The following is an 11,961-nucleotide window of genomic DNA, read 5'->3' on the forward strand; positions in this document are numbered from 1 at the left end:
GAAATGCAACTTTCTTTCTGGTTCTCCTTAGTCACTTTCTCCTAATTACGTCTGTGAATCAGAAACACAACTTCTCTTTTTATGTGTATAACTCTACCTACATTCCCTACTCAATTTCCTCTGAGTAGACATACCAAGGGAATGTGAGAAAACCAGTTTTAAATTGGTTTGCTGGAAGGGGATTGTGCTGGCTTGAGAGAGCTGGTTATTAGCATCTTTTCCTTACTCTGCATTTAGGGACATCATCTTGGTCATCCATAATGGAGGTGTTAATACCATGAAAATCTGCAAATGCAATAGATCAGATGGACTCCACTCTTGTGACCTGGCTGTTAAGTATTGCCAGTGTATTGCTGACTTTGAAAATGTGGGGAAACGTTTTTTGTTTTTTTTGTTTATTAAATTTTTTTTAATGGTATAACTGTATTTATTGTGCCTGGGAGGCAAGGTGAAGGAAAAATATCAACAGGAGCAAGTTTGGGGAAAGTGTGGAATCCCTAGTAAAAAGCAGGAAGGTCTCTGCTGTACCCCTCACAGAATGGGAGAGATCTCAATAGATCATTCCCTTTGTTTCTCCCCTGGGCTTCTTGAGCTTCTCGAAGTTCTTCAGGATGATGTCATATAACACAGCATAAGCATTACGGATCTCCATGACCATCAGCCGGATGTCGCGGTACTCTGCCTCATCCAGCACGTGCACCAGCTGCCTATAATCACCCACGTGGGGCTGCTTGGCTGCTTTGGTCACTGCATCACCACGCTCAGAGAAATACTTAGAGATTTGAGTGTGGAAGCCTTCTAGCTTGGTGTGGAGGCTGGTCATCAGCTCAAATACCTTCTCCTGGACAGCCACTCCAAAATTGTTCCCATCCTCAATCCGCGGTATCTGCAGCTGCAGCCAGGTGGTGACCAGGGTGAGCTGCTCAGTGACATCCTTGATCTCAGGCTTCAAGCGCTGCAGAAAGACCACAATCTATTCATTGCAGTTCACTGGGCCACAGGGAGGACCTTTGTCTTCATCTTCCCTTTTCTTCTTTTCATCCTTGTCTTCCTTCTCCTGCTATTTCTTCCGCTCCTCTTTTTCTTTCTCCTTGACTGGATCAGGCACTGGAATGTCCAACGGGGCCTTCAGATTGCTCAGGCTGGCTTCATTGAGAGCTGGCTCCTTTAAAAATGCATCCAGCTCAGAAATCTTCTTGGGGAAATAGCTCCCGAGCAGGGTCTCTGTCTTGGTGCAGAGGTCTTCACGAAACACATCCACCTTGGCTTGGGCCTCGGGATGGACCCTGAGTGTGGTCATGGCCGGGGTGGGGGTCTTAGCGCCGCACGAGGAACAGAGTGGGCACCGCGAAGGGAAAGTGAAAGCAGTGCCAGCACCCCGCTCGGCCTTCCTGGGCAGTGGGGCGGGGAGGGCTTTTCGCTTTGCTTCTCTACTCTGCCTCCCAAGGATTAGGCACCTAGTGGTTTTGGCAGAAATTCTGAGTGTAACATAAAGACAATAGTCAGGAAACACTGGGTCATAAAATTACGTATAGGCCTGTCTTAGTAAGTGTCTTGATAAAGAGAAAGACACAATTTTAATTCTGTTAACCCAAGAATTGAGGGGGTGAAGGTTCATGTTGACTGTCCTAGTTAAGATTTTAGCATAACATTAAAATGACATGGTATCACCTACATATTTATTACATATGCAGCCACTTTGTGTCTATACATAGCAAGATTTACAGAAACTCTTAGTAACTAACTGGTGTCTGCCAAGCATTAACGAAATCCTTAAGACAAACTTCATCACTGTTTTAGCCCAAAGAGGTTTTTTGTTTGTTTATTTGTTTGTTTTTCGTCTTGGCAATACAACAATTGAGATGCAGGCATTTTCTCTGATTGGATAACATACAAGTCATTAAACATAAATCTAAAATCGCCTTTAAAATCTCTGTCTTACTCTAGAAGAGTTGAAAAGAAAAAAAAATACTTCATTCTGCAATAAATAAAATAATGCAAAATATATTTTTATAACTCTGGGCTTCTATTATCTTCCACATCTCTGGCTTATATATACTATGTATGTCTACAATGAGTAAAGAAAAAAGCACAGCAAAGCCCAACTTCCAAATTTCAGGCTGTTAGGAAGCTTCCACAGCTTTTCAAAGATGCTGATAATCAACAGAAAAACCATTATATTAATACACGAGGTCTCCTCCATGTCAAAACACATAGGCATGCATCTTGCAGAAGCGGCAGGCAGATGTCATTAGATGCTCAGGCATAGCAGCTGATTTAGAAGATGTACCATGTTATTGGAGACATTAAAGGGAAGATTCACGTAGCCTAGTGGCCCCAGTACTTTTCTAGGATATATATGAACCTTGAATCTACCTGAAATAGCTTATTAATATCAGTCACTGTTTTATGGGAGTCTATCAATTATATGCTGGTATGTTTATCCCAGTGGCCTATAATAAATATAAAATTTTATGTTCTGCACATGTACCCCAAAACCGAAAGTGCAATAAAAAATTTAAAATAATTCACATTATCATGGGAAAAACAAAGCTAACTTTTATGTTACAGTTATAACATTTTTCTGATTTGTAAGAAATGGAAACCATGTGTTCAGATATTTATTAACACTATTTGTTTAAATGCTTCATATTTTTTCATACCATCTCAGTACAGACTAAATTTTACTTGCCCTCTCTCGGACTTGATGACAAATTTTGCAGTGAGAGAAATCATAGGAATAAATAAGTGTGATTCTAGGTGTAGTATTCTCCATATGCAAGAAGTACGGGGACCAAGAAAATTCACTTACAAACTCTTCAAGCCAAAAGATGTGTGATATGCTGCTGCGTCCTAGTGGACTCAAATTATCAGCAATTCCTTCACAGATTGGTTGAAATTTTCAAACTGGTCAAAATCTTGCCAAGTGTAAAGTTGAATTATAATAATCCATTTTGAGACCCTGGCCTTATTTTAAAGTATTGTATAACTACATTTGAAGTTTAAGGTTACAGAAATACACTTTAGAGAATTTATCCTACAGAAATAAAGGCAGCAATATCTAAAGATATATGTATAAAAATGTCTATTAAAACACCATTTTAAGTAGCCAAATCTGGAAATAACCTTAATGCCTACCAATAAGAAAAGGTTGATTGGGATTTTAACACATTCACTTCAAGAACCATCATGCAGCTATCGAAAAGAATGCATTAGATCCAAACTATTGTTTTGGAAAGAGCAATTATCTATAGTTGGTAAAAAAAGCAAGATGTTGATAAGTATGTATTGGATAATTTCATTTGTATAAAACAAACAATCTAAAAGATATAGAAAGTAGTTCTTTCTACCATATTTCACTTAACTGATGCAACAAATTCCTCTATGTTCTTTATTCCTCTATAAAATGTGCAAAAAGCACATAGATTGTTCCCTGAAAATTGATTTCAATCTGGTTATTCACACATTTCTATTCCTGTCATCAAACGTTCACTTACTAAGAATTAGTTGTATTTGTTACCAAATCTCTTTGGGCACTTGTTCTTTCTATTGGAAGTATGACATTTAATAAAATATTACATGAAGTGATTATAAATAAATGTGATGAAAAAGTTACTGCTTCTATGAAAACAAAATTAAAAATCTTGGAAAGACTACAGAAATGAAAGTCACTAAAACATATATATTTAGAAAATAGATGTGAACAAAACCATTGTGAAAAGAGCAGGGTAGAAAATTCTACATTAAATTGCTTAGCAAATGAGATGCACTTCAAAGAAATCCAAAATGGAAGTTTTGGTGTGATTAATGCAAGAAAGTTTAAAATCAGCTGGGCTATGCTCTTAGAAACATAATGTTTTTAAATGTATGTGATTAAATTAAAATATTTTCAAGCTGTACCTCTATCAGTTTTGTGATCCCCATTTATTGGACAACCACCAGTTCTGATGAATGAGATAGATCTTTGATCACAGAAATTTGTTCATATCCTGTGAAAATGAAAAATACTCACACATGAAAGGATGTATGTCAGTTTGTTAACACGGGTGGAAAGCTAGATAGGGAAAAGTAAAAAGAAAGGAGAAGAGATAAGAAAAAAGCTGTGGCAAGTAAGAATATATGCATGGTATTCTCTATTATATGTAGAATAGCATTCTATCTGTAGAGTTGCCTTAAACAAGTAAAAATGTGCACGTGAACAAGTTCAAGGGGTACTGTGAACAAAGACATCGATTTCATTAGGTAGTGGAACATGGAGTACTTTTCCTTCTGGCTTCTAGCTAGTCTAATGTTGGGTTCTCACTAAACTGAAAGAATTAAAACTTTAAAAAAGAAAATGGAAATGAGAGAATGTTGACTTGTATAACTTTACTTCACTAGAGGCTTTGCAGATTTTATTTTACTTTTCTATATGATACTAATTTTTTGAGTTATAACACATGCTATTTTAAAAACATATAACTGTGGGGAATAGGGGCATATATTAGTGTACAATTTCCTAAGGAAAGAAATTAAAGGGCATGGTAATTAAAAAGTACAACCTAGCAGAGAATACATACTAATTCTATTCTAATTCCTTACCTTAGTGCTGACAGCATGTATAGCCAAAAAAGAAAAATGTGACGATATCATATTTTTGAGTGAGAATTGAGTGCTAAGTTAAATAAATGAGTCAGTCTATATTTTTCACCCTTCCTTCAAAACCAATATGAGGAAATGAATAATTTAGTCTCCAAAACCTTAGATCTCGAGAGCAGATATTAAAGCTGGGAAATCTTCCCTGTGACACTTGTTTACTAAATTTGTTTCATGGTAGAGAACTGAAAGAATTTCAAATACAGTTTTGATCAAAACACAAAGAAGTTTTGATGTTAAACCATTAAAATGTATAAGGAGTTGTTCACACAGAAAAACTTCTGCCAGGTCTAATATTTCATGTTGAAAAATAACTTCCATATGGTTCCTAATTGTCCTTTTGTTAGATATTACAAGAACCTTCTCCATTTCTTTGTTCCTACATTCTTTGACTCTAAGAAAACAACAAAATTAGAACAACGTTTTACCTAACACTTCAATAGGCATTTTCATTTATTCACAGTGAAATTCAACATTTTTATAACTTACAAATATGATTTCAATCTTACATGAAAGTGGCAAGAATCATATAAAGATATTACATATATATACCATTACCTACGTTTAAATACTTCGAAGACTTTGTACAATTGTTTTACGTTATTTCTCCCTCTTTCTCTCTCCATCATGTATCTATATTTTAGGATTATTGGAGAATGTGCTGGAGACATCATATCCCTTTGCTTCTAACACACCAATGAGCATTTCCTAAGAACAAGAACTTTCTCTTACATAACTGTGCTACCATTATAAAAAATCAGAATATTTAGCATTGTTACTATACTCTTATTTAATCTGCAGTCCATGTTCAAATTTTGCCACTTATATCCATATGTCCTTTCTCACAAATATTCTCCTGGGTTTAGGGTCCAATCTGGGATCATGTGTTGCATTTAGTTGTCAGGTCTCCTTAGACTCTCTTTTCCCTAAGAATATTATTTTTAATATGATCACATTTTAAATCAAATCTACTAATTTTGTGCAATTTTTAAGAAATGATAACAGCTAAACAACTTCCAACTGAGCAGTGTATCTCTCATAGCCTGTTTAAATGGACAGGATTCAGAGCCTTTCTTTGTCTTTCTTTATCTTGGTACTTCTGAAGAGTATAGTACAGTTGTTTTGTAGAATGTACATCAATTTGAATTGGTCTGATAATTTCTCATACTTAAATTTAGACTGCGCTATCTTCTTCAACAATGCCACAGGAATCTCAGTGCATCATATCAGGAGGCCCATAGTGTCTAGTTGTCTTACTGCTGGGGGGGTAGCTTTGATTCCTTGGTTAAGACGGTGTCTGTAAGTTTTCTTCAATGTACAGTTAGTGTTTTCCTTTTGGTTATTAAGCATTTTCTTATTTTTCTTTTAAATTGTTAAAATACTCAAGTTTTTCTCTTAAAACAGTACATATTTAAATTTTGACTCAATCTCAGAGTTGTATTATTTTAATGGGAGTGTTTAATGCATTTCTACTTATTGCTATAATTAACATGTATGTCTAAAATCCCCAGCTTCTGCCATCATTCTTCATCATCCTTTTTGAAGTCCATGTGTAAGTCTGATGATTTTTAAAAATTTCAAAAATTAAATTTCTGATAATTCAAAAGCCTTGCACTACCAAGTATCTAACCACTTATTACTATCACAAATGCAATTCTCAGTTTAGCTTGGAAATAGTGTATGTGTGCATGTGTGTATTTATATGTGAAAGTGTTCATTTTTGTTTGTGTCTCTGCCACAATATGTGATTTCTCTTGGAACAATGTCTCTGTAATTATCCTCAGCCCTTGGCACAGTTCTTGTCATCTATAAATGGTACCTGAACCACCTGCCATGTTACCTGGCTCCGGGAGGTCACCATTCACATTCCTGTCTTGAATGGACTTTTGGAACAACTTCACAGCCAATGATAGTCCTAGAGTTGTGCATGCAAGGACCCTGAATGGCGCTCAGTAATGAACACATGAAAAATTAGATGTCTAGTTTTCTATTGCTTGTCATAGCTACACACGGTGCTACAGACGTGGGGTGACCTTCCTTTATTCAGTGTCTTCCTCTCTTGTGACTAATGATTCCAAGATTATATGATTTTGTTCCTCCATCACTTTGACAGTTTCTCCTTATTAATTAGACTCAAAGTTCACTGTGAGTGAACTCACAAAATATACTGTGAGACTTTCTGGACTTGGAGGTGGAGAGCTTCCTCTAGCAAGCGCTTACTCTTCCTACCATCTCAAATTCCTAGGTCTATCTTGCCTTCAATCATCCTGAACAGATAATATTATTTTAAAGGGCATTAAGCACGAGTAATCACTTTTTTTCATAGCTTTTTATCTTCACTGTTTGCTTACAGTATTTTTAAAGGTCTATATACCTTAATGAAAAAATTTTTAGAATAAAATTTAAAGAGTTTGAAAAATACATTCGCCCTTGAAAAGTATTACATTCATATTAAACTACAAACAATTTCATTATTTTTGGAGATCTCCTCTTACTTATCAGCCTGCTCATCCATAGGAAACTACTTATCTTTGTGGGTTTTTTTTTTCTACTACACATTAGTTTCATCAGTTACGAAATGCAATCTACATATAATACACACCAATTTTGTGTCTGGCATCTTTTGCTCAGCACAATGACTTTGAGGTTCAGTCGTTATGCTTTTGTATATGCTTTATTTCTTTTAGTTACTGAGTAATACTCCCCTGAATGATTACACCATAATTTGTTTATTAAGCCTTATATTGATGGATATTTGGATTGTCTCTAGTTTTTGACCCTTAAAAATGCAGCTGCTATGAAGACTCTTGACTAAGTGTTTTTGTGGACATATTATTTTATTCCTCTTGATTAAATACCTAAGAGTGCAACTGTTGTGTCAGAGGTGAATGTGTGCTTAGATTTGTAACATACAAAAAACACAATATTTTTCAAAGTCTTTGTATCATCTTATATTTTCATCAGCAATTTATGAGAGTTCCAGCCACTCTATATGCTTTCCATTATTTGAGACTTGACAATCTTTTTATTTTATTTTTTTTCTGGTGAGATTGTTGTGATATTTGATTGTGATTGCAACTTCTTGTTCATTATATTCAATAACTTTCCATGTGCTTATTGGCTATTCATAAAGTTTTTTTGGGAAATGTTCATTTAAGAGTTTGTGTTTTGTATTTATTTTTACTTCAATAACTTCTGAAGTATACGGTTTTTTTTGGTTACATGGATGAATTGTGTAATGGTGAGTTCTGAGATTTTAGTGCACTCATCATCTAAGTAGTGTACATTGGACCTAACATGTAGTTTGTTTAAACACCTAGCCCTGTTCCCACCCTCCCTGTTCTGAGTCTTTAAAGTCCATTATGTCACTCTGTATGCCTTTACATACTCATAGCTTAGCTCTCACTTCTACGTGATAACACAGTTTTTTATTTTCCACTTCTATGTCACTTCACTTAGCATGATGGCCTTCATTTCCAAGAAGACATTATTTTCTTTGTTTTACCACATTTTCTTTATTTACTCATTTGTGGATGGGCACTTAGGTTGGTTCCTCCTCTTTGCAGTTGTAAATTTTGCTGCTCTAAACACACATGTGCAAGTGTCTTTTTCGTATAATGACTTCTTTTCTTCCGGGTAGATGTTTAGTAGTGAGATTGCTGGATTGAATGGTAGGTCTACTTTTAGCTCTTTAAGGAATCTCCATACTGTTTTTCAGAGGTTGTACTAATTTATATTCCCACCAGCAGTGCATAAGCATTCCCCCACATCTAGGCCATCATCTATTGTCTATTGTTTGTGTTTTTAAAATTCAATTTGCTGCAATCCTCTTATTTAATTGCAGTAATTTTTATATACTTTTAATATGAGTCCTTTTATCAGATATATGTTTTGCAAATATCCTCTCGCATTTGTGGCTGCTTATTCATTTCCTTAAGGATTCCTTTTATAGAGAGAAATTTTTATTTCTTGATCCATTTTTATGTTTGGAATTACTGCTTTTTGTTCTCTAAGAAATTTTTGATTTCTGACACTACATGAAGAGATTATCAAATACTTTCTCCTAGCAGATTTATGGCTTTATCTTTAACGTTAAGGCTTCTAATACATATCAAATTAATGTTTTATAGTTTTCAGTGTACAAGTCTTTGGCTTATTTGTTATATTCATTCCTAAATATTTTCATCATTTTGATGTTATTACAAGTAAAATTGTTTTTCAATTTATTTTTTAGATAATTCATTGCTAAATTATAGAAGTACAATTGATTTTTGTGTTCTGGTTTTAGATCTTGAAATCTTACTGAACTCATTTATTCACTCTCATAGTGTTTGTGTGTATGTGTGTGTATTCCTTACAATTTTCTATATACGAGATTATGTCATATGCAAGAAGTGATAGTTTTACTTCTCCTTTTCCAAATTGGGTGACTTTTATTTCTTTTTCTTGCCTAATTGCCTTGGCTAGAACCTCCAACACGATACTAAATAGAGGTGGTTAGAGCAGACCTCCCTCTCTTGTTCCCAATCTTAGGAGGAAAGCATTCAGTCTTTGATATGGTATGGATTTGTGTCGCCAGTCAAATCTCGTGTTGAATTGTAATCTCCAATGTTGGAGGAGGGGCCTGGTGGGATGTGATTGGATCATGGTGACAGATCCTTGCTATTCTCGTGATAGTGAGTTCTCACGAGATCTGGTTGTTTAACAATGTGTAGCACCACCCCATTCTCTCTATCTTTCCCTTACTTCAGCCATGTAGGACATGCCTGCTTCACCTTCACCTTCACCTTCTGCATGATTAAAAGTTTTCTGAAGCCTCCTCAGCTATGCTTCCTGTAAAGCCTGCAGAACCATAAGTCAATTACACGTTTTCTTTATAAATTACTCAGTCTCAGGTAGCTCATTATAGTAATGCGAGAATGGACTAATGAATTTCACCATTAATTATGATGGTAAGTTGTAAATTTATCAGAGATAATTTTTTTTATCAGAGACATATTTATCAGGGATAAATTTTATCAGGTAAAAAAGTTCTCTATCAGTTATTGATTTTTTTTTTTATCATGGAGGGGCATTGGATTTTTTCAAATACTTTTCCTGTGTCCATTGAAATAATCATTATTCTTTGTCTTTTATTCTGTTGATATGGCATATTATATTAATTGATTTTTTTAATTACTTCAATCTTGCATTCCTGGGATAAAGTCTTCTTTGCCATAATGTATGACACACACACACACACACACACACACACACACACACACATATATAGATAAATTACAGTAATTTTTATATACTTTTAATATGAGTCCTTTTATAAGATATATGTTTTGCAAATATCCTCTCTCATTTGTGGCTGCTTATTCATTTCCTTAAGGATTCCTTAAGGATATAACTATATATAACTATATAACTATATATATATAACTACATATATATAACTATATGTATATATAACTATATATATATATATAGTTAGATTTCATTTGCAATTTATTATTTGTTCAGGACTTTGAGTCTATATTCTTAAGGGATATGGGCCTATTTTATTTGTGATTCCTTTTTCTGGCTTTGGTATCAGGGTAGTAACTGGTTTTATAAAATGATTTGAGAACTATCTTCCCCCCTCTCTTCTCCTCTTCCTCTCTTTTCCTTCTTGTGGAAGAGATTAGGAAGAATTTGGTAGAATCCACCAGTGAAGCTATCTTGACCTACGCTTTAATTTGTGGGAAGATTTTGCTTAATGATTCCATTTTTTAACTTGTTGTAAGTCTATTGATATTTTCAATTTCTTCTTGATTTAGTTTTAATATTTTACATCTTTCTACCTAAGTTGTATATCATTGTAGCTAAGTCACGTATGTCATTGAATTTGTTGTCATAAAGTCATTTATACTGTTTTCTTATAACCCTTCTTATTTCTGTAAGGTTGGTAATGATGGTCCCTCTCATTCCTGATTTTAATAATTTGAATTATCTCCTGTTTTCTTGTTCGGTCTTGCTGAAAGATGACAATTTTGTTGATGTTTTCAAAGCAGCAATGTGTGTGTTTTCTTCTAATCTCTATTGATTTATTTGTACTGGAGTTTTGTTATTATTTTCTTCCTTCTGTTTGTTCTGTGTTTAGTTTTCTCTTCTTTCTTTAGTTTGTTAAGGTGAACGTTTAGCTTGTTGACTTGAAATTTTTCTTCTTTTTACATGTAGATGTTTATAGCTAGAAATACCCATCTAAAGATTGCATACACATATCCTTTAAGTTTTTCTATGTTATATTTTTGTTTTCACTCATCTCCCAGTGTTTTCTAATTTCCTTTGGGATGTTTGTTTGACCCATTGACTATTTCAGAATGTGCTTTTACTTTCTACATTTTTAAAAATTTCCTAAATTTTCTTTCTTTTACTAATTTCCAGTTTAATTCTATTTTGGTCAGAGAACATACTTTGTATGTTTACATTCCTTTTAAATACATTGGGGTGTATTTTATGACCTAAAATAAGGTCTCACTTACAGAATATTCCATAAGCACATGAAAGAATGTTTTCTGATGTCGTTGGGTAGCCTTTTCTATGGACAGCTTTTAGCTCCATTTTGTTTATAGTCTACTTGAAGTCAACTATTCCTTATTGGCTTGCTGGTTGATCCATTCATTACTAAAAGGGATATATTTATCATTGTGTTTAAAGATATTTTTACAGCATATGGAATGCTGAATTCACAGATTTCTTTTACTTTCTGTATTTTAAAGGCTATCCATTGCCTTTTGGCTTTCATTGTTTCTGATAAGAAGTTAGTGTAATTGTTCCTGTTTATATAATTTGATTTTTTTTTTCTGTTTTTAAATATTTTCTCTTAATCTTTGGTTTTAAATAGCTTGACTATGATGTGTCCAACACTGGTTTCTTTTTATGTTATTTTGTTTACTAAGCCTCACAGATTTATGGTTTTTACCAAATTTTGGAAAATTTCTTCACACTTGTTCTTAACTTTATTTTCTTCATTTTTTCTCCTTCTGGGAATCCAAGTTTAGGTATGTCAGCTCACCTGACATTATTTCACAAATACTTGAAGCTCTGTTCATTTGTTTTTTTTTTTTTTTCACTTGGTGCGTTTAGATCTTTTTTCCTTCATTTGTTTTAGATCTATAGATTTTGCTTCAGGATCACCATTCCTCTCTTCTAGCATTTCCAATGTGCTTTTAAGACAGTCTTACGAATTTTGCATTTGGATATTTCATTTTTTTTAGTTCTAGAAATTTTAGTTGGTTCTTCTCATATTTTCTATTTAATTGCTAGAATTATCTATTTATTCATTATGATCACATTTTC

At 34.0% G+C, this 11,961-nt stretch overlaps 1 pseudogene across 1 annotated transcript; it reads right to left on the reverse strand.

Moving 5' to 3' along the window:
• Positions 1 to 378: 378 nt before the first annotated feature.
• LOC118154681 (proteasome activator complex subunit 1 pseudogene) lies at positions 379 to 1,321 on the reverse strand (annotated as a pseudogene). The gene has a single exon (XR_013519408.1). The product of XR_013519408.1 is annotated as a proteasome activator complex subunit 1 pseudogene (transcript).
• Between the last annotated feature and the right edge of the window lie 10,640 nt (positions 1,322 to 11,961).

This window comes from Callithrix jacchus, chromosome 6 (assembly GCF_049354715.1).
Source record: "Callithrix jacchus isolate 240 chromosome 6, calJac240_pri, whole genome shotgun sequence".
NCBI lineage: Eukaryota > Metazoa > Chordata > Mammalia > Primates > Cebidae > Callithrix > Callithrix jacchus.